The sequence below is a fragment of the Orcinus orca genome, chromosome 1, assembly GCF_937001465.1.
Source record: "Orcinus orca chromosome 1, mOrcOrc1.1, whole genome shotgun sequence".
Taxonomy (NCBI): domain Eukaryota; kingdom Metazoa; phylum Chordata; class Mammalia; order Artiodactyla; family Delphinidae; genus Orcinus; species Orcinus orca.
In genome coordinates, this window is record NC_064559.1 from 111,011,047 (window position 1) to 111,037,484 (window position 26,438).

The 26,438-nt window shown below is 50.0% G+C and overlaps 2 pseudogenes; both read right to left on the reverse strand.

Annotated features, from left to right (window-relative positions):
- LOC125965379 (40S ribosomal protein SA-like) overlaps positions 1-24,727 on the reverse strand; it is a 107,033-nt pseudogene extending 82,306 nt beyond the window's left edge.
- LOC117203216 (uncharacterized) lies at positions 18,977-19,072 on the reverse strand (annotated as a pseudogene).
- Positions 24,728-26,438: the final 1,711 nt, after the last annotated feature.

Consider the following 26,438-nt stretch of genomic DNA (forward strand, 5'->3'; position numbering starts at 1 on the left):
TTTTCATGTTGCAGCAACAGCAGATGAGTAGCTATAACAGAGATCTTATAACCCGCAAAATCCAAAATATTTACTATCTTGTCCTTTACAGAAAACATTTGCCCAGCCCTAGCCTTGACCATGGAGTCTGCACCCTTCTCTGCCACTCAGATGCTACTGATCTCTGCCAGGATCTATTTGTATCAATGGCAAAGCCCGATTCTATTCTACATGGCATCTATTTGTATTTATTTTGTATGTGCTTAAAGCTTTGCTAGATTATTCATGGGAAGGAGAAGGTATGTGATATCTCATAAAAAAATAAGTAGCAGGAACTGCTAAGAGACAGGAGTGTGTGTCCAAGAGGCCTCTAATGCTGTGTCTCCAGAGGATGTCCTTTCATTAACCAGTGGCATATCACAATGGGTTGAAGTGTGCCCCCCCCAAATTTATATGTTGAAGTCCTAACCTCTAGTGCCACAGCATGTGACCTTATTTGAATATAGGGTTGTTGCAGATGCAATCATTTAAGGTTAGGTCACTACAGTGGGTCCCTAATCCAACATGACTTGTGTCCATATAAGAAGGGGAAATCAGGAAATGCACACAGGGAAAATATCATGTGAAGATGCAGGCAGAGATGGGGTGATGCAGCCGAAGCCAAAGGACACCAGAGATTGCCAGCAAACCACTAGAAGCTAGGGGAGAGGCCGGGGACAGATTCTCTCTCCCAACCCTCAGAAGGAAACAACCCTACTAACACCTTGATCTTGTACTTCCAGCCTCCAGAACAGTGAGACAATAAATTTCTGTTGTTTTAGTCATTCAGTGTGTGGTATTTTGTTACAGCAGCCCTAGTAAACTAATACACACATGTACAAAGTTCCCCAAGTAGACTCTCTTTGCTGGCAGTGACCATCTCCCTAGGGGCCAATTTTATTACTAGGGGGACACTTACTTCAGTCCAGAGCTCACAGGAGTCTAGGGGCCCTTCCTTTCTTTCTCTCAAAAAATCCCAACTCAACAGGCAAGCCTTCCAGCACCCGACCTTCAGCCCTGGGATTGCCTGTTTTCAACAATACTTCTTCCTTTGACAAAGACTCCAGAATAGTTACAAGCTTTCTTTTTTATGTCCACACAGTAGGGCAAACCAAAAATGCTTTATTATCTTTCTAACTCAAACTCAGATTTAAGGTTTACTCAAAAGCTGTAAAAATCATTAATGTGCTCTGAAGATGCCATGTCCATTAGCAGTGTGGTTGCCAACAGGAGTGTCCCAGACCCCCAATAGGCCAGGAGTTATAGCCACTGACCTACAAATCTGTATGATCATCAAACTTTGTGTGTTGGCTCAGTTCCGTTTTAAAAGTACTACATTTATAGGACCATCAGGTCACAATAAAATTTTTATCTTCAAATATTAAAAATTAAACTAGTAGTTCACATGTGAGTCCATGGAGTTGTTTGACTTTAAAAGAGAGCTCCCTAGTACTTAAGCAAAACCTCTATTTTAAAGGAATGAGCAGCAATTGTCATTTTAAAAATTATTGATTCCCCCGACACTTCCCTTATTTGTATGTATGATAAACATTCTAAACATAGGTAGCAGACACTCTGCCAGGTACTAGAATAAGAAAGGAACGGGACACACACTGTCCCCAAGGCTCTCAGAGTCTAGTGGGAAAGGCAGATAAGGAAATCAAGGATGGACCCCAGAGAAGCCAGGACTGTGCCAGAAGCCTGTGCATGAGAGAATGGAGGCGGACACCCAACTCAGCATGAAACGGCTAAGACAACACAAGGAGTTGGAACAGGCTTAAGAGTCATGGATGTTTGAAAGGGAGTTATTCTGAGAGCAGGGCAAGGGCTTTCCAGAAAGAAGAAAAGAGAGTTAACACTTTGTGAGCACCTGCTATATGCTAGCGTCCTGCCAAATATATTCCATACATTTATGTATCACTGTGACCTTCTGAGACAGGTACTGTAATTAAATTTTTTACTGTAGTAAAATATACGTAACATAATATTTACAATTTTAACCACCTTTAAGGGTACAGTTCAGTGGCATTAAGTACATTCATATTGCTGTACAACCATGCCCACCCTCCAGTTCCAGAACCTATTTATCTTCCCAAATGGAAACTCTGAACCTATAAAACAATAACTCCCCACACCACTGCCCTCCAGCCCCCGGCAAAAGTAACCACCATGTTACTTTTGGTCTCTATGAACTTGACTAAGGTAATTCATATAAGTGTAATCATACAATACTTATTTCAATTTGTATAATGTCTACAAGGTACATCCACGTGGTAGCGTGTGTCAGGATTTCATTCCTTTTTAAGGTGAGTTCAATCCCATGGTATATGTATGCCATATGTTATTGATCCATTCATCCAACGATAGTTGCTTGGGTTGCTTCCAACTTTCGGTTTTTGTGAACTATGCTACTATGAACATGGATGTACGCATATCTGTTCAATCCCTGCCTTCATTTCTTTTTGTTTCTACCCAGAAGTGGGAGATGCGCAATCATATGGCAATTCTGGGATTACCTGGGAAAATTTGGACACAGACTTTAAATTTTTTTTTTTTTTTTTTTTTTTACGGTATGTGGGCCTCTCACTGTTGTGGACTCTCCTGTTGCGGAGCACAGGCTCCGGACGCTCAGGCTCAGCGGCCATGGCTCATTGGCCCAGCCGCTCCGTGGCATGTGGGATCTTCCCGGACCGGGGCACGAACCCGCGTCCCCTGCATCGGCAGGCGGACTCTCAACCACTGCGCCACCAGGGAAGCCCCGACAGACTTTAAATTTTTTTCAAGAACTGCCATACTGTTTTTCAGAGGAGGCGCTGTTCTACGTTCCCAGCAGCAATGCATCATTTCTCCACATTCTTGCAAATGCTTGTTATTTTCTGTTTTTTGGATAATGGCTGTCTTAATGGGTGTGAAGTGGAGTCACACTATGGGGAGACAGGTACTCTTCTTATCAGCTCTTTTTTCAGATGAGAAAACAAAAGATTAGGAATTTGCTTAAGGTCATCTAGCCAATTCGTGGCACATACAGGTTTTTTTTTTTTTTTTTTTTTTCTCCCACAGAGAGATGCCTGCACATACAGGTTTTAACCTGAGTCCATCCTACTCTGGCTCTGTGTTCCTAAGCATGATACCAGATTGCCTGGTGTGGAGCTAGAAGAGAACCCAGGAAGCTTGAGCATGTAAATAAAGGAACGGGTGGGGATGAGGCTCCATTATATGCAGGGGTCAAGTCATAAAGACTTTTGTGTTTTTTCCTGGAAAAAATTTCAGTTCTTATAAACAACTTGGAAACATAAAATGTGTATATGGTAATCATATTAATCTAAGGATAAAGACAAGGAAACATGATATGAGCCCATTAAAAAAAAAACAAAAAACCCAATTCTATGTTTCTCAGAAATGTAATCAGAATAGCTGTAGGTTAAGGCCTACTGTAAGGAATAACTTATTTTTCCATCAAAGTACAACTGAAAATAACCAAGAATAATAAGACGTTGGCTTCACATTTTTCCATTTGTACTAAGGATATTTTTGGGGCATCTTATGGAAAGTATAACCTCAAGGGTTAAGGGGCCATTCAACAGGCATCTCAGCAAATTCCTATTGGGAATCTTGTGCTTGTACAAGGAAAAGCCCCCAAGCTGTGGTCCTGGACGAAGGACCCGGAAGGAAGAAAAAACCCCACTCCCACTGTACAGTTTGGGGTTCAGACTGTCCAGGCATCCCCAGACAGAGTGCACCGTGGAGTCGGGGAAGAGAGGGGTGTCTCTGTGAGAGGGACTAGAGCCCTCTGGCCAGAAGTCAGGGTGGTCTGGGGACCCTTGAGCCTGTGGCTGGTGGATTGAGTAGGAGGCATTTGCTATACTAGTAGTACTGCCAGCAATCTAGACCAGCACAGAGGCCAAAACTAACACCCCTCAATAAGGTGGAAACGTTTGGGTATAAGTGGAGAGACAGAGGAATAGTAGCTGAGGGTAAAGGCATAAGTAAACGGTTATGCAGCGAGGCAGATCTAATACGACATGTCGTAACAGAGCCTTGGAGCAGGAGATGATGCTATCTTTCAGCTCAATTATACGAGATGCCTGAAAGGGTGAAGCCATGTATTGTTGGGCCCAATCCTGCTTTTGGAACTTGCCAAGATCAAATGGAAGTCTGCAAAGCTGAGTGGCCTTGCCCTGGAAGATATTTTGGTCATATGACATGACGATAAAGTGGATTAACTTCTTTTTTTTTTTTTTTTTAAATTCTTTGGAGTCCAGGATTTTCTTTTTTATTTATTTATTTATTTATTTATTTATTTATGGCTGTGTTGGGTCTTCGTTTCTGTGCGAGGGCTTTCTCTAGTTGCGGTGAGTGGAGGTCACTCTTCATCGCGGTACGCGGGCCTCTCACTGTCGCAGCCTCTCTTGTTGCGGAGCACAGGCTCCAGACGCGCAGGCTCAGTAGTTGTGGTGCATGGGCTTAGTTGCTCCGCGGCATGTGGGATCCTCCCATACCAGGGCTCGAACCTGCGTCCCCTGCATTGGCAGGCAGACTCTCAACCACTGCGCCACCAGGGAAGCCCCGAAGTGGATTAACTTCTAATGAGTGAGTGGTATTCCGTAATGTGCCAGCACCTTTTCTCCAGTTACATCTACCACAGCATGATATGACATAACGCTGGTCTTGTCGGTAAGATTGTAACGCCAATGTTGAGCTTCCAGTGTACTGGGAAATTGAGTGAAGCCTCCTATCCTTATCCTGTGCGGGTTCCTCCAAATCTTAGGCATATGAAAAGGACCATGGCCAAAGGCCATGTGTTGTGAAGACTAACTTTACCCCGAGAGAGGTCTCACATCTCCCTTTGGCCTGTGAGCTTCTGGAGAGGCAGGGGTGGGCGTGTGACACTGACCTTAAAAACCTTCTTAGGAGCTACATGGAGAATCAAAGAAGCATAGGACATGCTTTGTAAAGAAGGAGTAAAGAACTTGAGAGGTTTTTAGTCTCTGGAAGAGACTTAAGGAGGACTCCAATGGGATCTTTAAACCCCCAAACTATGGAAAATGCTTCTTATCTGTCCTGAGGTGAAAACAAAAAGAAACGGACTTGCTTCACTGCTGGGGGGCTTTCAGTGACTCACAGGAAGAGCTTAGATGGAGGGAAGAGGAACCTGAGGATAACTGGGTCTGGAAAGTGGGAATATAGGGAATAAACTCAGAGCACAGCATCTAATAATGGCAACAGTAGTAGACATCATATATTAAACACCCAGGCCTGCCTTGTGCTGTGCTGTCAACTGTATGCTACTCTGTTAGTCTGTGAATATTTATTAAACACCTGCTATGCTCCAGATGCTATGCTTGACTCAAGGGCTACAATGATGAACAAAAATAGGTATATTTCCACAGTGCTCTGGGTGAGGTGGGGCAGGTTCTCTGGGTGACTTACTGGATGAGTCGGAAGTAAATTAAGCACGTAAATGTATCATTACAATGTCCACGAGAATGTATAAATTCCATGAGAGTGTGAAATAAGCACATCTGATAGGCTTTGGGATGTTAGGAAAACTCATTCCTCTCTGTTAGGCTTCCTTATTCTCGTTTCACTGAGGAGGAAACTGAGGCTCAGAGAAGTTAAGTCATTTGCCCAAGAGTACACAGCAATTAATGGGCAGAGCTGAGGTTCCTGTCTATCCAGGTCTGTCTGATCCCAGAAGCTTTTCTCTCAACCTCCTGACTCTAAACTCTCAGTTTGGAGACTGGGGAAAGGATGAATTGATCTGTTTTACCCTGGCGTGACCTGAAGGCCTTCCAATCCTTCATAATCTACTTTTCCTGCCCTGTCTTGGAATGGACAATAAGCCCCCTCCCAAAGTGCCCTCAGACTATCAGTTCTTTCTCCCTCCTACACCTACATGGCCCTGCCAGGAGCCCACAGCCCTTTCTCCAGCCCCTACCAGGCTGCAGTCGAAGCTGAGACCATTACACCTCAAGCCTCTTCGTTCCAGACCTGTTCAGGGCAGACAGCTGTGCTGTCTGCATGAGTGAGTGTCTGCACATGTGTGGAAGGGCTCTTGGGTGTGCATCCTACCTGGGGGTGCTTGCTGATACCTGTGTTCTGGAAAAACATGTAAATGCTTCTGTGCACACATGGAAATGTACATATATGTTCAAGCACGTAATGGTCATCCATGCTGTGACAAGTGTGTTTGTGGCCTGCAGACTAGAGGCCAGCAGTCTGTGGGCCTGTGACATAAGGGGTATAGGCAGGCGGTTTGGGAGCCCATTCAAAGCAACGCAGAGTGTTTTCCCTTTTAGGGATTTAGGGCCTGGGTTTGTCCCTGGAGCAGAGGGAAGCTGGATCCTGAGGGGAGAGAAGACTTCACATTTTTTATGTGGGGCTGCAGGCTGTTTTGGGGGTGTGCTAGGAGTGGTGGCTGTGAAATGGAGAAGAGCAGTTGAGGAGAAACCACCCTGGTGGTGTGAGCCATTGCCACTGTGATGCTGCCCTTCCCGGGTCAAGCTGAAGCCCAGGGCACAGCTCTTAGGGCATCCCGGCTGATGACGGGCAGCCCTGATCTGCTGTTCTTGACTTCCCAGCCGTCGGGGCAGTGACTTATTGGATGCTCACCTGTATTATTTACTCCTTGCAGACACCTGTGAGATATGGGTTGTTGTGCCCATTATATAGATGAGGAAACAGACTCAGAGAGGTTAATTAACTTGCCCAAGGTCACACAAGTCAGTCGGTGGCGGGGCAGGAATTTGAACCCAGGTTTGTTGGACATAAAAGCCTACGAGTCGTCTAAACTCTGTTCCATGAACTCCCCCAAATAGTCCTCCTTCATAGAAGAGCCTGTAGAGGCGAAGTGACCTGTGCAGGGACTCGCAGCTGCTGAGTGACGATCAGGGGATCAGGGACAGCATGAGGACCACTCGCCTCCACCGCCTTCTCATTGGTCCCTTATTTAGTCTGTCACAGGCGGCTCCCACTTCTGCTCTGGGGAAGGGGAGCTGGGGCACCAGGGTCCAGAGCCTGGCATTGATGCCTCCTCACAGAGAGTCGCCGTCCAGTGGGCTCCAGCAGGCTGGGACCCTGGTGGCCTTGAAGGCTGTCTGGGGACAGGGAAAGATGCTGCTCTTCTCCGGTAAGCCTGTGCTTGGGGAAGGAGGAGGGAGGCAAAGAGGGGCCCAGGACCCTTCCCCTTCTCTGAGAGGGGCCCGTAGGGCCTGGGCTGTTGCCTGTCCAGCAGCAAATGGGTTGAGAGGGGCCCAACTGAGAAGCAGAGTCCAACGCCTGCAGGTGAGACGGAGCCTGTGGGAAGGGTGGCAGCCGGGGGGGGGGTCTGGGCCTGGACAGCAGGGTCTAGCAGGGCTGACTGGTGGGCGCCATGCCCTGGGAAATGGACACCCGCAGGCAGCTTGGCTGGTCAACAGAAGCCATTTTCTTTGTTAGCAGGTGCTGTGCTGGAGGCCGGGATGAGCCGTCAGAACCCAGGAGGCATCTCCCCATTGTAAAGATACTCCACCGTGCATGGCTGGAGGGACTGCTGGGGGTTAAGTGTGACTAGAAATGGCCATCAAAACTCAGAGGGAGGAGATGTCCTAAGTGCAGTGCTGTCCAATAGAAATAGAATGCAGACCACACATTTAGTCTTAAATTTTCTAGCAGCCACATTAAAAAGTGTAAAATGAAACAGGTGAAATTAATTTTAATATTGTATTTTATTTAAATGGATGTATCCAAAATCTTATAACTATAACATGTAATCAATAACAGAAATGGTAAATGAGCTATTTTACATTCTGTTTTTGTAGTTTTCAAAATCCAGTGTGTGTTTTTCACTTACAGCACATCAGTGCTCAGACCCTCCAGGGGTCAGTCAGGACCCCCTGGCCTCCACCTTCAGCCACAGATGGACGTTCCCCATCTCAGTCTGGGGAGGCAGCAGACCAGTCCCATGGGCTTTTTTTAAAAAAATTATTTATTTAATTAATTATTTATTTGGCTGCGTTGGGTCTTTGTTGCTGCGCACAGCTTTCTCGAGTTGCAGCGAGCGGGGTCTACTCTTCGTTGCAGTGCGCGGACTCTAGGCGCGCAGATGTCATTAGTTGTGGCGCACGGGCTTAGTTGCTCCGCGGCACGTGGGATCTTCCCGGACCTGGGCTCGAACCTGTGTTTCCTGCATTGGCAGGCGGATTCTTAACCACTGCACCACCAGGGAAGTTCTCTTTTGGCTCTTTTTACTTTCATCCAACACCCTATGGTCTGGTTACCTTTTGTCCTCCTCCCACTTCAATGCTGCTGACTTTTATTTTCCAGCCAACCTGGTTGTTTTCATTTCTTTTGTTTGAAGTTCCAGAGACACAGTTTTATTTTCAGTGATTTGCTTAATTCACAAACCCACAGCTGGAGCCCAGGGTTTGTTTGTTATGAAACTGCTGCCCTCAGTTTCAGGAAACTACTCCCTCCCTGACTCTCCTCACCCCCAATATTTGCTCCTCTCTGTGACCAAACGGACTGAGCTTCCTGCTTCCCACGACGCCCTCCAGGCCCCTGGGGGAGGAGAAGGGGAGCCTCGCCTCAAAGACCAAGGGCAAACTGGGGTCTCTTCTTTTCTCCTGACCTAGGTGGGATGGGGCCAGTGTTCTTAGGCTCAGCTATGTGCCTCTCTCCTCACTCTGCAATGTTCTGTCCTGGGTCTCACCGCAGCCCCCAGGGCATTGTGCCCTTTTAAAGTGAGAGGCAGGAGAGTTTAGTCTGGTCTGATCTTTAGGGTGGACTCAAATGAAATATATAGATATTATATATTTTTAATATATTTGTTTATATTAATTTATATAGTATATATTTATATTATATATGTATTATATAATATATATTATAGAAATATAATTTTTATATATCAATATATATTTTATATATCAGTTTATATATATTAATATATATCAACTATAATGTTGTTTTAGTTATTTAACTAAAAACATTGTACATGTACTCTATTATATATGGCACTGTAACACTGCATATTACTCATTATATATGTTATAAGAAACATTTTACTATACCAGATTGATACAATATACAAATATTACAGTGCACCTCCAATTTAATTTAAGGGATGTTTCACTATATCTCACTTTTGGCCTTACATTCTCCCTAAAAATTTATTCCTCGTGTAAAAAAATTTTTTTTTTTTTTTTTTTTTTTGCGGTACGCGGGCCTCTCACTGTTGTGGCCTCTCCCGTTGCGGAGCACAGGCTCCGGACGCGCAGGCTCAGCGGCCATGGCTCACGGGCCCAGCTGCTCCGCGGCACGTGGGATCTTCCTGGACCGGGGCACGAACCCGTGTCCCCTGCATCGGCAGGCGGACTCCCAACCACTGCGCCACCAGGGAAGCCCCGTGTAAAAAAATTCTTATAAATTTTATTTAGCCTCTCAAGCTAGTGTGTATCAGAATCACCTGGAGCATTTGTTAAAACAGATTCCTGAGCCCCACCCCAGAGATTTTGACTCATAGGTGAGACCCATGACAGTGCCTCTAGAATGCTCCCAGGCGATGCTGAAGCTGCAGGTCCTCGGCTGCACTTGAAGTCGCAGTGTTTTAACAAAAGTCCGTACTGTGCTTACTACTGCCAGGCTCTTCTTTCTAAACACTGTGCAAATATCAACCACCAATCCTCGTGACAGCCCTGTGAGGTAGGGACTCTCATTCTCAGTTTACAGATGGGGTAATTGAGGTGTGAAGAGGCTAACTTATTTGCCCAAGGTCACTCAGCAGAGTACCAAAACCAGGACTCATTCATATTTGTAATCTGTTATGTGTCCCCATAAGAATCCAGGCCTCCCCGATCACGTCCCTGGATGCTTGCCCAGTGACTCTGGAGGGTGAGCAGGAGAGCTATGGGCATCTGTTGCTCTTGCCCCAAAGCTGGCATGAGCTTCCCAAGATCTGGTCATGGCTTGGTTTCTCTGGATGTCCCTGCCAGTGGTGTGGCAGGAGCAGGGCAGCAACAGGAAGCAGGTGAGGCAGAGTCTCTGCAGCGTTGACCAGGTGTAGCAGCTGCTTAAACCAGAGATTGTAAATTCATAAGTCTACAGTGGCCAGACTCTAAATGAGAGACTCCAGTGAGATATAAGAAAATACTTTCCTTAAAACCATTCATTCGGGCTTTCCTGGTGGCGCAGTGGTTAAGAATCCACCTGCCGATGCAGGGGACACGGGTTCGAGCTCTGGTCCGGGAAGATCTCACATGCCTCAGAGCAACTAAGTCTGTGCGCCACAACTACTGAGCCTGCGCTCTATAGCCCACAAGCCACAACTACTGAGCCCGAATCCCACAGCTACTGAAGCCCACGTGCCTAGAGCCCATGTTTGCAAGAAGAGAAGCCACCACAGTGAGAAGCCCGTGAGCCACAACTAAAAGAAAGCCCATGCACAGCAACAAGGACCCAACGCAGCCAAAAATAAATAAATTTATATTTAAAATAAATTGTAAAAAACACAAAAAGAAACCACTCATTCTCTCAGCCTGTTATTTGTTTTTCCACTTTTGGTAGATACATAGATAGAAGAAATATTTCACATTTATTTCAACTCTATTATAGGAGAAACAAAACATAGAAGCCTATTATATAGTGTAGTGAATACTTGCTCTCCTTTTGGAGTAGATCATAATTAGGGAGTGGTGGGGACTAAGAAAAACTGGCCTGTCCACAGGGAGTAGCAGCTGCTCACTTCCAACCAATTGTTGCCAAAGGCCAGTTTCAAGAGAAGTTGAAATCCAGATTTTTATGGGATATATCTTGATTTTAAAATTTTGGTAAATACATACACAGTTACAAACATACATATACAGGTGATCCTCAGTTTTGGCAGATATCCTATTTATGAACTCTATTTGCTAATATTAATTTGTAATCCCCAAATCAACGCTCTTGGCACTTTTGTGGTCATTTGTGGATATGCACAGAGTGGCAGAGAATTTGAGTCAAACAATAGGAACAATCCCAGCTGAAGCTGAATAAGGTATGCTTTTTATCTCCCTGAGACTGCCATGGGAAAAAGCCCAGGCCAGCCTGCTGGATGATGGAGCAAGAATGAATGTAATATATGACTAGATCTACAGGAGGAAAACTATGAAACTCTGATGAAAGAAGTCACAGAAGATCTAAATAAATGCAGAGATAGTCCATATTCCATGAAAAGGAAGACTCAATACTGTTAAGATGTTCATTCTTCCCAACATGATCTATAGATTCAATGCAATCCTAATCAAAATCTTAGCAAGTTATTTTGTGGGATATTGGCAAACTGATTCAAAAATTTATATGGGGCTTCCCTGGTGGCACAGTGGTTGAGAGTCTGCCTGCCGATGCAGGGGACACGGGTTCGTGCCCCGGTCTGGGAAGATCCCACATGCTGCGGAGCGGCTGGGCCCATGAGCCATGGCCACTGAGCCTGCGCGTCCGGAGCCTGTGCTCCGCAACGGGAGAGGCCGCAGCAGTGAGAGGCCCGCGTACCGGAAAAAAAAAAAAAAAAAAAAATTATATGGAAAACAAAAGCCTCAGAATAGCCAACACAAAACTGAAGGACAACAAAGTTGGAGGACTGACACTACCTGACTTCAAGATTTGCTACAAAGTGACAGAAATCGAGATAGTGTGGTACTGGTGAAACAAAAATAGATCAGTAGAACAGAATAGAAAGCACAGAAATAGACCCACACAGTACAGTCAACTGATCTTTTACAAAGGAACAAAGGCAATTCAAGGAAAAAAGATAGCCTTTTCAATAAATGATGCTGGATCAGGTGGGTATCCACATGCAAAAAGACGCATCAAAACACAGACCTTCCACCTTCCACAAAAATCACTTCAAAATGGATCATAGATGTAAATGTAAAACACAAAAGTATACAACTCCTAAAAAATAACACAGGAGCAAATCTAGGTGACCTTGGGTTTGGTAACAACTCTAGGTACAACATGAAAAGCACAACCCATGGAAAAAAATGGATAAATTGGACTTCATTCAACTTTCTCTGCAAAAGACGCTGTTAAGAGAATGAAAAGACGAGCTACAAACCAAGCAAAAAATCTTTAGAAAAACACATATCTGATTAAGGACTTTTATACAAATTCTACAAAAAACTCTGAATCAAGCTGTTCTTCAATAGGTGAATGGATAAATAAACTGTGTGTATCTAAACAATTAGCTACTAAAAATGAGCACTAAAAATATTAGCTATCAAGCCATGAAGAGACATGGAGGAAACTTAAATGCATATTACTAAGTAAAAGAAGTCAATCTGAAAAGGTTACATACTGAGCAATTCCAAGTGTATAACATTCTGGAAAAGGCAAAAGTATAGAGACAGTAAAAAGAAAAATTCAGTGGTGACCAGGTGTTTGTGGGGAGGGAGACGAAAAGATGCGGCACAGGGATTTTTAGGGCAGTGAAAGTATTCTATATGGTACTATAAGCATGGGTGTTTGTCATAATACGATTGTTAAAAACCGTAAGCTATGGACTTTAGTTATAATGATGTATCAATGTAGGTTTAATGAATGTAACAAATGTACCACTCATGTGGGAGATGTTAATGGTAAGAGAGGTTGGTAGAAGAAGTTGGAGCAGGGAGGTATGTGGGAACTCTGTACTTTACATTCAGTTTTGCTGTGAGCCTAAAAATACTCTAAAATACATTAATTTAAAAAAAAATTTATTTATTTTTGTCTGCGTTGGGTCTTCGCTGCTGCGTGCAGGCTTTCTCTAGTTGTGGCGAGCGGGGGCTACTCTTCCTTGCGGTACGTGGGCTTCTCATTGTGATGGCTTCTCTTGGTGCGGATCACGGGCTTCAGTAGTTGTGACACATGGGCTCAGTAGTTGTGGCTTGTGGGCTCTAGGGTGCAGGCTCAGTAGTTGCAGCGCACGGGCTTAGTTGCTCCGCGGCATGTGGGATCTTCCCGGACCAGGGCTCGAACCCATGTCCTCTGCATCGGCAGGCAGATTTTTAACCACTGTGCCACCAGGGAAGCCCCAAAAGCACATTAACTTTTAAAAATTACAAAAGGCTCTCTGACCTTTTTTTCTTTTAATAAAGAGGTCTAGAGAAGGTTGGGTACACCTTTGGCACTCCCTGCCTGTTGCCATGTTGGGACTAGGTGGATGATGAGTTTATCTAGTGAAGCTAGAGATGGTTAACTGGCTGTTTCTGAGCCTGATGGAGCTAAAGATCATTACAGCCAATTCTCTTATTTGCAGTAGTTATGTTCTAGAGAGTCACCATGTACATTGAAGCAGTGAATACTGAATCATTGTTCTTAGGAGAAGTATATATACTATATATACCTATATAGTAGGTGAGAGATGGAGGCTGTGCTTTCAGAGGCCTGGGGTTAGCAGGAAGCCTGCCAGGGTTGAGGCAAAGCAGGAAATCAGACCTGAAACCCAAGTCTTCCCTTCCCAAAGCAAGATTCTGGGTGGAGCACAAACAGACCATTTCCTTGAATATCATTAGGGCTGTTGCCTAGAATAGCAACGAAAGTAACGCCAACACTCAGCATTTTGATGCTGTAAAACCTCAGCAGGTGGAAGTCAGGGATTGGGGTGCAGGGGAACATGAGAAGGGTGGCCCCCCAGACTTTCTCCTTCCTGCCTTTCCCTCAGAGATCCACCTTCACCCCAGGAGGATAATGGTATATGCTGGTGAAACCATCAAGGAAGGGCTTACCTCCTACACCTATCTCCATTTCCGGCTCTCCCCCAATCCAAAGTGCTTCTTATTGTGGAACCTAAACCCATTTTCCTGACAATGGAAATGAGACAATGAGTGCCAGCATCATGTTCACAGAGATGGAGGGAGATTGGGAGCGGTGAGGACGAGCCAATACTTGAGCTTATTGGCACAAGACTCGTGGAGAGCTGGGGGGAGTGCAGTGGCAGAAACAGGAAAGGTCCCTCCACTCTTCTCCCACCTCACAGCTGAAGGCTGGGTGCATTTAGAACTCCTCAGCTGGAGCCTGAGAAGACCCTTGTACAGGTTTGTATAGCCTCCCTTCCCTCTCCCAACACACACACACACACACACACACACACACACACACACACACACACACACACACACACACAGCTACACACTCAGTGTAAATATCCTGGGGGCCTGATCAGATAGCCTTTCTCTAAATCCTGGAGGCCAGCCAGGAGTGCTTTCCAAATACGGCCATGTGCGCTGGGGGTTAGCAGGGTGGCAGGTGAGGGAGCAAAGAAGCTTCTTGCTCTATCCCCCAGGCAGACTTGAATCTCCTCAATATGGAGAGGGCCCCCCTTGGCTCACACAGGACAGATCTGACGATCCCAGGCAGACGCTGCGCTGCTGACCCCACTGTCGAGAGTAAACCTCAGCCTGCCTGTGGCCTCACTGCGCTCTGAGCGCCCTGCCTGTGGGCCGGGCATCGCAGAGAGAGGCAGAGGATCCTGCCTGACATCGCCGCCCTGGCCCGTCAGGGGAGAGTGTCCTGTCAGAGGAGAGTGTCCTGGGTCTCTTCTTTTGTTCTCCCCTCTCCACGCTTCATAGGAGCATCCGCAGGGCTCACAGGTTAAGTCCAGACCTGGGTCCTACACATCCAGGGATTTAGCAGGAGGCATTCCCTAGGGGCCATGGGTTAATGGGAGCCTCTGAAAGGAATGCTTGACAGCTCTTTAAGCCTAGAAGAGCTTCCACCTTGTCACAGAACCTGGAAGGAGCTCAGGATGGGAGGAGGGAGGACATCTCTCTGGGCTGGTAGAGCCATACCCACCCTGGATGGGGCGCATTCTCCTCGAAAAGGTGAGCTCTTGGCAGAAGGAGGGGAGAAGCAGGGAACCCTGAGAGCCCTGGGGATTGGGCTCGGATTTCACGTCTAAGGCTCTGGGATGTTTCCAGGTAAGATCTGAGGTGAACAGAGGGCTGAGACCTGGGACCAGGAAGCAGATCCCTGCTGCTAAGCCCTAGGGCACCAGGTCCTTTAGTCCCAGGTTCATCAAAATTCTCACTTTCCTCCCCAAGAACTCATCCTTCTAGCAGACCGAATGAAAATTTATAGAAAGCAATAGCCCCTCTCTGCAGAGCAATGCACAACACACACACACACACACACACGCACACACACACACACACACACACACACACACATATATTTCATGCAATTTCAGGGAGTTCACAGATCTTATGACTCTCATCCATGGGCCTTACTCTGTACCAAGAAAAGTGGCCGAGGATTTCAAAGCCCAAGGCCTGAGGAATGGTGAAGATCTATAGTACCCTGGGCACCGTCTTCACCTGAAGGGCCAGGGCTTGCAGACGTGCCCAGGCCGCAGGGCCATGCCCCACACGTACTCATGGCACAACCTTTGCTGGAAGGTGCAGTAGACTCTGGGAGCACAGCAGCCGCTGGCGTTTCCCAGCTTCCTTCTCCCTGCCCACCAGTAGCTCCATCCACTCCCCATCCACAGTTCTCACATGTCCTCCTCCACATAGCAGGTCACCAGTGTGTTGATGACTCCACCAGGGAAGTGCTAGCATGGGAGAGAGGGCAGATCAAGAGTGCGTAGAACAGTCTCTCCGGTCTTGCCCCGTGACTCCCCAGCTCTCGTACGGGGTGCTATTTGAGTGCTGAGCACCATCACACAGCACCCCCCGTGCTCTGGCCTCCCGCTGAATAAAGAGCTCAGCGTCAGCTGTAACGCTCCCCCCTGCCCCCAGCACTCGTGGGAGACTAGAGTTCAAGAAACAGAGGTACTGGGGGCTTCCCTGGTGGCACAGTGGTTGAGAGTCCGCCTGCCGATGCAGGGGACACGGGTTCGTGCCCCAGTCCGGGAAGATCCCACATACTGTGGAGCAGCTGGGCCCGTGAGCCATGGCCGCTGAGCCTGCGCGTCCGGAGCCTGTGCTCCGCAACGGGAGAGGCCACAACCGTGAGAGGCCCGCGTACCGCAAAAAAAAAAAAAAAGAAAGAAAAGAAACAGAGGTACTTGGGCTCAGCCCAGGTGCACTTACTGGTCTGCTCCTAGTGGAAGGGCTTTGGCAGTGTGGGAACTTCCTCAGTCCCTGGTGGTAGAAGGCCCCTCCCGCTCGTCACTCTCTCATCAGGCTCTGAAAGAATCCTCCATGGACCAGAATGTGGCAGAGGAGGACTGGGAGTTGCCTGGGAAAGGTACATCCTGACCCAGCTGCCTCTCACCATCTGCCAAGCATCAGGCTCTTTGCTCTACCCCTTGCCCCATCCAGGAGGGCACTAAGTTGGCACCCACCCCTGGCCTTTGGTGGTGACAGGTCCTTAGAGCCCCTCAAAGTTCCATACCAGAAGCGAGGCACTAGGATGGGAGAACAGGCTCTCTGGGTAGGGTGACAATGAGGAAGGAACCGTGGAATTTGGGCGGCACAGTGTGACAGAGCTTTACGGGGCCTTAGCAGAAATCCTGAAGGATTCTAGGTAGAGAAACTGAGCCCCAGAGAGGAGAGGGACTGATGGGCAGCTTGTTAGGGCAGTGCTGGAGTTAACCACTGACCTTCCTGAAGCCTCAGAGTCTACTACACTACCAAATGTAAAACCGATAGCTAGTGGGCAGCAGCCGCATAGCACAGGGAGATCAGCTCGGTGCTTTGTGACCATCTAGAGGGGTGGGATAGGGAGGGTGGGAGGGAGACGCAAGAGGGAGGAGATATGGGGATATATGTATATGTATAGCCGATTCACTTTGTTATACAGCAGAAACTAACCCATCATTGTAAAGCAATTATACTCCAGTAAAGATGTTAAAAAAAAAAAAGTCTACTACCAACTGGGCCTTTTGTTTTGCAAATGCCACCCTCCTCCCTTACCAGGAGGGGTCCGTCAGCTGCCCCACCTGGCCCTGAACCTCCCCAGGACCTTGTTTTCTCCACCCAGAAGGCCCATCAGCGTGGGCCACTAATTCCTCTCCATCACAAGCTGCAAGCCCCCAGGGAAGTTACACCCCCTCATGGGCAGCTCCCAGAGGGCTGGGGGTGGTAGGCAGGTGAAGACTTCTTTTCTGAGAAGGCAGGTCAGCCGGGGAGTCAGCTGCTCCGTCTGTGTCCAGGAGTATGCAGCCCACGGAGGGTGAGGGGTGGCCCTGTGCGTAGCTACAGCTAAGGCTCCTAGTGGAAGGAGCCTGTACCTGTACCAGTGCAGACGGGTGCTGGCCGGAGTTCCACCCAAAGCAAGGGCCTGGCGGGGCAGCCCTGAACCTGGAGGTTTTGTTCCCACCACACCAATGAGCGGGGGGCAGCAGTGTGTGTGTGTGTGTGTGTGTGTGTGGAGGAGGCCCCCAAAGGCTCCTGTCTCCTCAGGTTTCCGAGCTGGTGGGGTACCCGATCTTGGGCAGCGAGGGGCTGGGCCGCGGAGTCAGGCGTGGGTCCACAGGAGTGCACGGGGTGAGGGAGGTGTGAGCCTAGCACTGCTTAGCCACCAAAAGAGATGGAGAAATAAATACACAAACCACCTTTCCAAACCTCTCCTGCACTGGAGCTGTGCATCCCTGGGACTGACACCCGGGGGGATGCTCTCACAGTCGTTCGTCCACAGCATCCCAGCTCCCAGCCCCGCGCCCGCCCTGCTATCTTGCTCTGAACTTGCTCTGGCTTCCGTTGCAGCAGCAGCTCCCAGAGGGTGGCATCTGGGCCCACAGATCGCCTAAGCCAAGGCTGCAGCCATGGGAATGCATCCTGCCCGGCCCGCCTGCCAGGGAGTGAGGGCAGCCCCTGCCTCCAGAGGCAGCGGCCACTGTCTGGAGCCTGGGCTGAGGGCGATGCAGCCGGAAAGCCAGTGATGCTGGGCTGGGGCCTGTCCTCCCCTCTACCCCAGGTCTCGTGCTGCTGCTTCTGAAGCACCAGGTGATCTCTCCCCTCCCACCCAGGCTGGGGCAGGGGTGGGGGCGGGCTCTTTCTGCACCTGAGCAACTTCCTGGAGGACGGAGATGAGGCAACTCGTAGAGGTCAGCTTGGACTTGCCCACCTGTGCCCCTGCTCCCTGGAAAGGGCTCTGGAGTGGCCCCCGCAAGCATCTCTTTCCCTGCAGGGAACCTCCGGGCAACTCTCTCCCACCCCCCCACCTCATACACACACTTGATGAAGAGGGTCCATTGGGTACAGGGGCAAGAGTGCCTGATGGGCCGCTGAACATCCTGGGGTCTGGGAGCATTTGGATACACCTCGGGCCAGGATTTTGAGCAAGACTGAAAGTTTGGTCATTTAATAATCCTAGTGACTGGGAGGGACAGCTTGTAGGCAAGCAGGTGTGCCTGAACCTAGTGCTTTGCTGGGCACCTGGGGTGAGGAGGTGGGACAGACCCCGTGCTTGTCCTTGGGGAAGCGAGATGAAAGGCTGGCACAGCTCTAGGGCCAGGGCAGGATGAGGTGGGGTGTGTGTGTGTGTACGTGTGTGCGTGCGTGTGTGTTGCAAAGACAGGTGTGGGAACGGAATTCCTGGGGGGAGGAGGAGACATGGAGAGGCCAGGCCAGCTTAGGGGCAAGCCCCCCGCTAGCGGGACACTCCCCTGTTCACTCCGTCACCTCCGGAGCAGGGCCCTGTAGACTGCCAGCCCTCTTTGTCACAGTGAGGCCTTAGTGGCCCACCCTCCTGTCCCCCTGAGGAGCCTCACTAGTTAATCACCATCTCTGTAGAGAGGAGCCATCTGTTTTTTTCTTTCTTTTTCCTTTTTAAAAATGAGGTATAATTGACATACACATTAGTGCCAGGTATGCAACAGAATGATTCAATATTTGTATATGTTGTAAAATGATCACCATAATAAATCTTTTTAATATCTGTCACCTTACATATTTACAGAGTTATTTTTCTTGCGATGACGACTTTTAAGATTTACCCTCTTAGCAGCTTTCAAATGTGCAAATAGTATTATTAACTATAGTCGCCATGCTGTACATTACATCCTCGTGACTTATTTATTTCAAAAAATATGGAACACTATGTGAATATGTGTGTCGTCATCCGTGCCCAGGCTAATCTTCTCTGTATTTTTCTAATTTTAATTTTTAATTAATTAATTTTTTTAACGGTATGCGGGCCTCTCACTGCTGTGGCCTCTCCCATTGCGGAGCACAGGCTCTGGATGCGCAGGCTCAGCGGCCATGGCTCACGGGCCCAGCCACTCTGTAGCATGTGGGATCTTCCCGGACCAGGGCACGAACCCGCGTCCCCTGCCTCGGCAGGCGGACTCTCAACCACTGCGCCACCAGGGAAGCCCTGTATTGTTGTAATTTTAGTATGTGTGCTCTCAGAGTGAGCACAGGAGCCTTCTTAAGGGGCCAGATCTCTTACTGCCCCACCCAGAAAAGTGCCTTCAGAGAAGAGACCCTTTTCTATTGTCGCAAGTTGTCTCTTCAGCCTATCCAGGGACCTCTCCAACACAAGAGTCCTCTCACTGTTGTCTAGAATCCAGCTCTGAACTTCCAAAATGATGGAAATGTTCTATATCTGCACTGCCCTAGGCAGTGGCTGCTAGTCACATGTGACCACCGAGCACTTCAAAGGTGGCTAGTGAAAACTTTTGTTGAATTTTCTTCAATTTAAATGTAGATGTAAGTAGTCACATGTGGCTCGTGGCTACCCTATTGGACAGTGTAGGAGGTGATGGAGGGGCCTGTCCACTTAAGGTCATGGAGCCCCAGCATATGGGAGCTGGAGAGGATTCTGACTCCACCCCTTCCTTCTGCAGCGAGGAAGTAAAACCAGGCAGGGCAGGGGAATGCAGAGAATCAGCAGGGACACAAGGGGGTGGGCAGGGTCCCCATCCAGGCCCCTGACTCTGCCAGGGGTGCTGCAGAGCACTCCTGCCTGTGGGAATGCTGCCCTGGAGGAGCCCTGCGGTCCCACCCGATCCCAAGAGGCTGCATTCTAGAGGTGGCCTGGGTCTAGTTAGACCTAGTTCAGTGACTCAGGCTTTTTAATCAAATGAGGGCTGAGCAGCTCCTTTGAAGAGGGGCAGCTTCAGGGTCGTCGGGTAGACGCTGCCATCTCACTCCCTGCTACACATCCCCTGTAGACAGCCCATGTGGTGGGAGCGGGAGAAGAGACTGCAGCCTGTTGAGTCCCAGGTCTGAGAGCTGGAGGCTAGCTGTGTGCTTGTGCGCGTGACCCCGTTCCCGCGTGAAGCTCTGTACCTGGGATGGCACAACCGAAGCAGGTAAAGCAGGAAGCCCCCAGGACCTGAGTCAGCTGGGCCAGATTCTAAGTCTTTGTTCTTCAGTATTTCACCAGGTGAACTTGAGCAAATGCCTTCCACACTCGGGGCCTCAGTTTCCCCACGTGTAAAGTGGGAATATCGGTCAGATCTCTGGCATTCTACGTTTGGAGGTGATGGTGCCTTAGACTGTGTCAATGGCTCCCAGGGCAGGGCAGAGGTGTCTGCAGGGGCTAGGGGGGAGTTTCCCAGTGCACCAAAGGCTGGCTGGCTAGCTCAGCAATGCAGAGCCTGAGCTCGGGGCTGGCTCCCAGGAGCTGGGAGGGCCTTTGGGACCCACAGTCTCCTGCCACAACATTAGCCTTGGTCCTTGAGGGACTGGAGTGGGTACAGACCCGGCTCTCTGCAAACTTCCTACCTGCAGCTGTATAGAGAACTCCACAGTGGATGGATGGTGTCAGTCCCTGAAGGACAGAGTCTCTATGCTGCTCAATGCATCCAGTTTGTCATTCTGGGTCACATGATCACGTGGCCATCTCTCCCTCTGTTTCAAACCCTAGTGCACCCAGGTGCCATGGGGTTGTGAACATGACATCTTCATTCTTTGCCCTCAAAGCTGGTGCTGGGGGCAGGGCACACATCCAGGGGGAGCTCCAGCCCCTGTGCCCCACGTGAGGGCACAAGCACAGGCAGATGGGGCTCCCAGACGGGGCTCCAGCTGGGGGCTAGGGCTGAGGGCAGGGCCTGCCTGGAGGGCAAAGGGCCTCAGAGGGCCAGAGCAAAGTCAGTGCCATTGTTATGCGAATCAGATTTCTTGCAGAGCTTGGGAAGAAGCTGGAGCCCAGGACCTAGAGGGGCCTGGTGAGTGGTGGGACGTCCAGGCTGTGGAGGGCCCTGTGCACAGGTCATCGTTACTGTAGGGGTCCTGGCAGGAATCAAGAGAGTTTCTGACTGCCCAGCACATAACCATTCTCCCTTCACCTTGCCTCACCCCAGCAGCCGTCTGCAGAAACATCCCCTCTTCCCTGCCCATCCACACGAGACCTCCATCACATTCTGGCCATTCGACCGTGAAACCCACGACACCCCTCCTGGATGGAGGCGCTGTGCTGGACCCTGGGCAGACAGTGTAGCAGGCGTAGCGCTGTCTTCAAGAGCGTAAGTCTGGCAGAACTCCTCATCCTCAACAAGGTATCTAACTTCTCTAAATCCTTTGCGTGTAACAAGGGAATAAGAATATCCCCAGTAAAGGGTAACTGAAAGCATTTGGTGAGAAAATGGAGATAAAGAACAAACACAGTGAGTTGCAAACTTGGCTCCATACTGGAGTCACCTGGGGAGTTTTACACGCCGCAGATGTCCAGGTGCCACTCCCAAAGTTTCTGATTTAATTGGTCTGGGCTGCAGCCTGGGCATCGGAATTTCTACAAACTCCCCAGGGGACATGAACACGCAGCCAAGTTTGAGAACCACCGGTCTAGCATGTCATCTGTGTATAATAACTCATCCCCTTCGAGGGTCCCCACCCACCCTTCTTCTCTGCCACTGAAGGGACGCGCCTGTAATACATTGTCTGCACCAGTGAGCGTGTTGGCTCTGCCTCTGAGGTGGGAGGAGCGGACTCGGAGGCTGGGCACCTGCCTACAGTCCCCGACATACTGGGGGAAGCAACACAGAGAGCCCACTTGACCTTTGAGTGCACAGTGCCCTCCCGCCCTGGGGGACCCAAGCCGCACGTGTGGAAATTATGTGGGAGGTGAGGAAGCTCCAGATGGCCTCGTTGGGACGTGATGCTGCCTGGGGGGATTTGGGGGCCTGGTACTCCCCCAGCACCTTCAGCTTCGTTGTGGTTTCTCCTCATCTGCGCTCAGCTCCTGGGCCCCTAGGCCCTCCATGAACAGCCGCAGGGAGCTGGTGGGGCCCGAGATGAGGGTGCACTGGTGTCCACTACCGTGCAGCACTCCGCATAGAGCCAGGTGGGGCGACAGTCATACATACAGACAGACAGACAGAGGCTGAGGGAGCACGGCCGGGCTGCATAGCTTTCCCAAGTGAGAGTAGTCGCCATGTTGGTGGTCGGCTGCTGCAGCGGAGGGTGGGTAAGGTGTGAGCGGGGGAGGGAACGTGCTGCCCCTCACTCGGCTTAGTGACCCTCCACTGCCTCTCACTAGGGGCCCCCCAACCCCATTCCTCTTATCTCCATGTTCCCCCCCCTTCCCTGGACAGAGCAGGCAGAGAGCACGTGTTGGCAGTGTTACCAACCAGGGTTCCTGGCCTCCTTAATCAACAGAATTGTTCAGAGGCCAGACAAGAAATTCAGGCCAGGCTTTATTGGGGCCCCTGCTGCAGCAGGGACAAGTAACAGGTTCCCTTGTTTGCTCGCTCGCTGAGGAGGGGTGAGTTGGATCCTTATGTGAGGTGAGGGCAGGGGTGTGTCTGGGCCGAGGGGTGGCGTAGGTGCTTTGCCCACCCCTTAGGGGTTGTGGTGTGCAGGGAGCATGGGCAGTACCCTGCTTTTGCCCCCAGCTTCTCTTTGTATCTCGTTCAGAATTTGCCCCAAATGCGCATGCATACAGTTATTTTTAGTCCCTTATCGTTTCTTTGTATTTGTGGCTCAAGGAGATGTTTGTCCAGGTGCAGGCATTGCAGCACCGCAGCACTGCAGCAAAGGGTCCCAGGTCCCAGCCTGTCTCAGCTGCGCCCTGAGTAGTGGCTGTACTGGGGGTCAGGGCAGGAGGATGGCAGCAGGATTTTTGGAGAGGGGGGACAGTTGAAGATTCCTGACCATTTCATTTTGATTGGCCAGGAGCCAGTCTTGCTGAGGCTCGAGTGATGGAAATTCCCTTGGTAATATTGGGAGGCCCTGCATCCCAGCACAACCTCTCCCCCCAGCAAATGGGAATTCCTATGGGAAAGATCAGAACCTCGTGGAGACACATAACCTCTAAGACCTAGGGACCGCAGCAACAAGGGAAGTTGGGCATGGGTGCAGGGCCAGGCAGAGGGAGGCGAGCGGATGGCAGGGCTGGGACGCTGCCTCATGACGCATGCAGAACCTACGGCTTCTCCACCTTTCTTACCCCTCCCCCAGCCCACCCGAAGGTGTCTCTGCGATAGTCCAGCCTCACCCAATAAAGTAGCCCCACAGAAAAAGAGCAGGCACAGGACAGTGAGTAAAACAATGCAAACAAGGCACAACTGGCCCCACCCTCACACGGGTTTGGGTGGCTTCAGGTGGAGCAGGGACACCGGGTGAACAGAGGAGGGGCGGAGCCTGTGTGACCGTCCAGGCGGTCAGGGAGTACTGGTGGGTCCGGACCACTTGGGGCTCATCTCCTTACTTGCATTTTCTGCAGAGAAGGAACCAGCAACGAGGAAGCTTTTGTTCTGGGTCAGCCTAACCAACCTGTTGTTTGTCAGGGTGGGTATGACTCACTCTCATTTGCCCTTCAGGCAATGGTGTCACCAAGTCACTTCCTGAACTCGAGCAGCCTGAGTGGAGTAAAGGAGGGACCGGAGCTAGGGCTCCCGGGGCCCGGTCCTAAGCTGATCTCCCCGCCTTCTTCCCCTTCCATGCTGCGAGATGCCTCCCTTGGCTCGTGGCCACTTTGGGCCCGGTTTTCCAGAGTGCGTGTGCACGGGATGTGGCTCCCCCACATTCATAGGAGGAGCCCTCTGTACACGCACATGTGGCACAGTGTGAAGGTGTGCACACATCACTTTGTGCAAGTGTAATTGCATGTTTGCAAATTCAGCGCGAAGGTGCATGAGTTAGCACAAGTCCTCCCACCCGGCCCTCCCATGATGCCTCAGGATCCCACTGGATATTCCCTCTTCTTCCTTGAGGTAAGGGAGGAGGCACGTCTGCTTCTCCACAAGGCCTGCCTTATCCTGTCTGCTGGCTGCTCATCGCTCCCATAGCCTCCGGGCTCCTGTGCCCTCCAGGATCTCTTTTTCCCAGTTTTCAGTCTCTCTCTCTTTCCATTAGCTCTTAACTCCATCTATGAGCATGGCTCAGGCATCCACTGGCATTTAGGAACGCCCACCCTTCCTTACCCAGCTTCTCCTGTATCTCTCCCCACCTCTCACCCCACCCCCGACATTCCCTTCCCTGTTGAATTTCTCAGAACAGCCTACATCTGTCACGTCCACTTCCTAACACCAACATCTACCTCTTAGCTGCTCACCCTCTGCTCTCCCTGCTCCTCCTGTAAAAGAGCTCTTCTCAAGACCACCCCTGACTGTGGAACCACCAACTGTGGCCTTTTCTCAATGCTTCCCTTTCTCTTGCCAAACTAGAGACTCCTTTCCGTATTACCTCTGAGATTTCTCGTGACCCTCACCTTCCTCTCCATCCTCACTGTCACCGGCAGTGTTACTCTGATGACCCCTTGTCTCCTGCTCATACCGTATTTCTAAATCCAACAGCTTGGAGCAGGTCTCATCCCTGCTCAAAGCTGACAGCAGCTCCCCCAGGGCTTGCTGTCCTGCATAGAAGCTTAGCCAGGCACTGAAAATCATCTCCAGTTTCCAGCCCTGTACTCCCTGTGCTCCCGTGACACTCATCACAGGCTAATGTTTTGTGTCTTACCTGCTAGATTATAAGCTCTGTTGGGACAGGGACTCTGTCTTGTGCGCTGTGTTTATGGCTGTACCCCCAGAGCCAAGCACTGTGCTTGGCACATAAGTGCCAAATATCTGTTGAATCAATGAGCAAGTAAATAAATGAAGGAAGGAAGGAATGAATAAAGTTGACTGTCTCTGTGTGAGAAAAGCCATGGGCCTCACAGGAAAGTCCCCAGGTCATTGGCCCTACATACAAAGATGCAAGTCCTTCAGAATCACCAGCTTGGAGCTTGGAGCTCAGCTAGAAGCAGTAGAGCAGGGTACTGTCAATTCCCAGGCTCCAGAGTAGGGTAGAGTGGACCTCTCACCCCAAGTGTGATCCTTGGAGGGGCAGGAGAGCCCTGGGACAAGAGGGCAGGGGGTCAGATGACCTGGGGTGACCCCATATATAATCACCATGTCCTGGTTCAAGAAGCCTTTGACCTTCTCTGAACTCTAGTGGATGCTGGGTGGTGAATTCTATCCCATTTTCCATGTAGCCAGAGGAGCCCAAGGAATCGTAGTGGCTGTGACTCTCTGGCAGAAGGACATAGGCTCAGGTCTGCTCAAGAGAGGCCCAGGCAGTGGGGCTGAGAGGCAGGCTGTGAGTGGGTGTGGCCAGTGTGGTTGAAGACTTAGGTGCAGGAATGGGATAGTCCTGGAGTTGGGCTCTTGGAAAATGTCTTTCATGGATCAAGGACGGTGATCCTTGAACACTTCTTCTGTGCTTATACCTCTAAAACTTTTGTCTCAAATGACACATTTAAAAGCAACTGCTAACAGTGGGATGGGGAGAAGATTCTGGGCAGAGTTTTCAATAAGAGGCTGTTGACGGAGGATGGGGATGGACGAACACAAGTGCCTGGGCTGCGTTTGAGGAGTCAGTCCTGTCTTGGTCTCAGAAGAGCTGGGACGTGGCCTTCTGGGTGGGCCAGGGGTACCTGGAACTTGCCATCTCACCTTGGTGGCCATCTCTAGAAAATGGGTACCATGTTTCTCCTTTCAGGGCCCGGGGAGCAGAGGCAGAGAGGAAGCAGTTCAAACAGCAGCAGGAGGGCTTACCTGGGTGGGGGTCAGAAACACCCCCAGGCTGGGGAGAGGCCCGGAGGTCCTGGGTGTGACGGCAAGCAGCAGAAAGAGAGCTGCTCCCGATGCGGGGCGGGGACCAAGAGGTTGGGTGAACCTGTGTCAGAGGTGACTCTGGAGGCCTGGGGGAGGGCGCTGTCTTAATCCATTTGGGCTGCTGTAAAAATAGTACCATAAACTGGGTAGCTTATCAACAATAGAAACATTTCTCACAGTTCTGGAGGCTGGAAGGCTGAGGTCAGGGTGCTAGCATGGTTGGTTCCGGCGAGGGCCCTCTTCCAGGTTGCACACTGCGGACTCCCCTTGTCTCCTCTCGTGGTGGGCAGAGGGTGAGAGAGCTCTCTGGGGTCTCTTTTATAGGAACATGAACCCCATTCACGAGGGCTCCCTCCTTGTGCCCTAATCACCTCCCAAGGACCCCACCTCCTACTACCATCACATCGGGGTTAGGATTTACTTAATGGATTTGGGGGAGACAAACACTCAGTCTATAACAGGTGCTGATGCTGGTCTTCCCATAGCACTGGGTCTGTAGGGATGA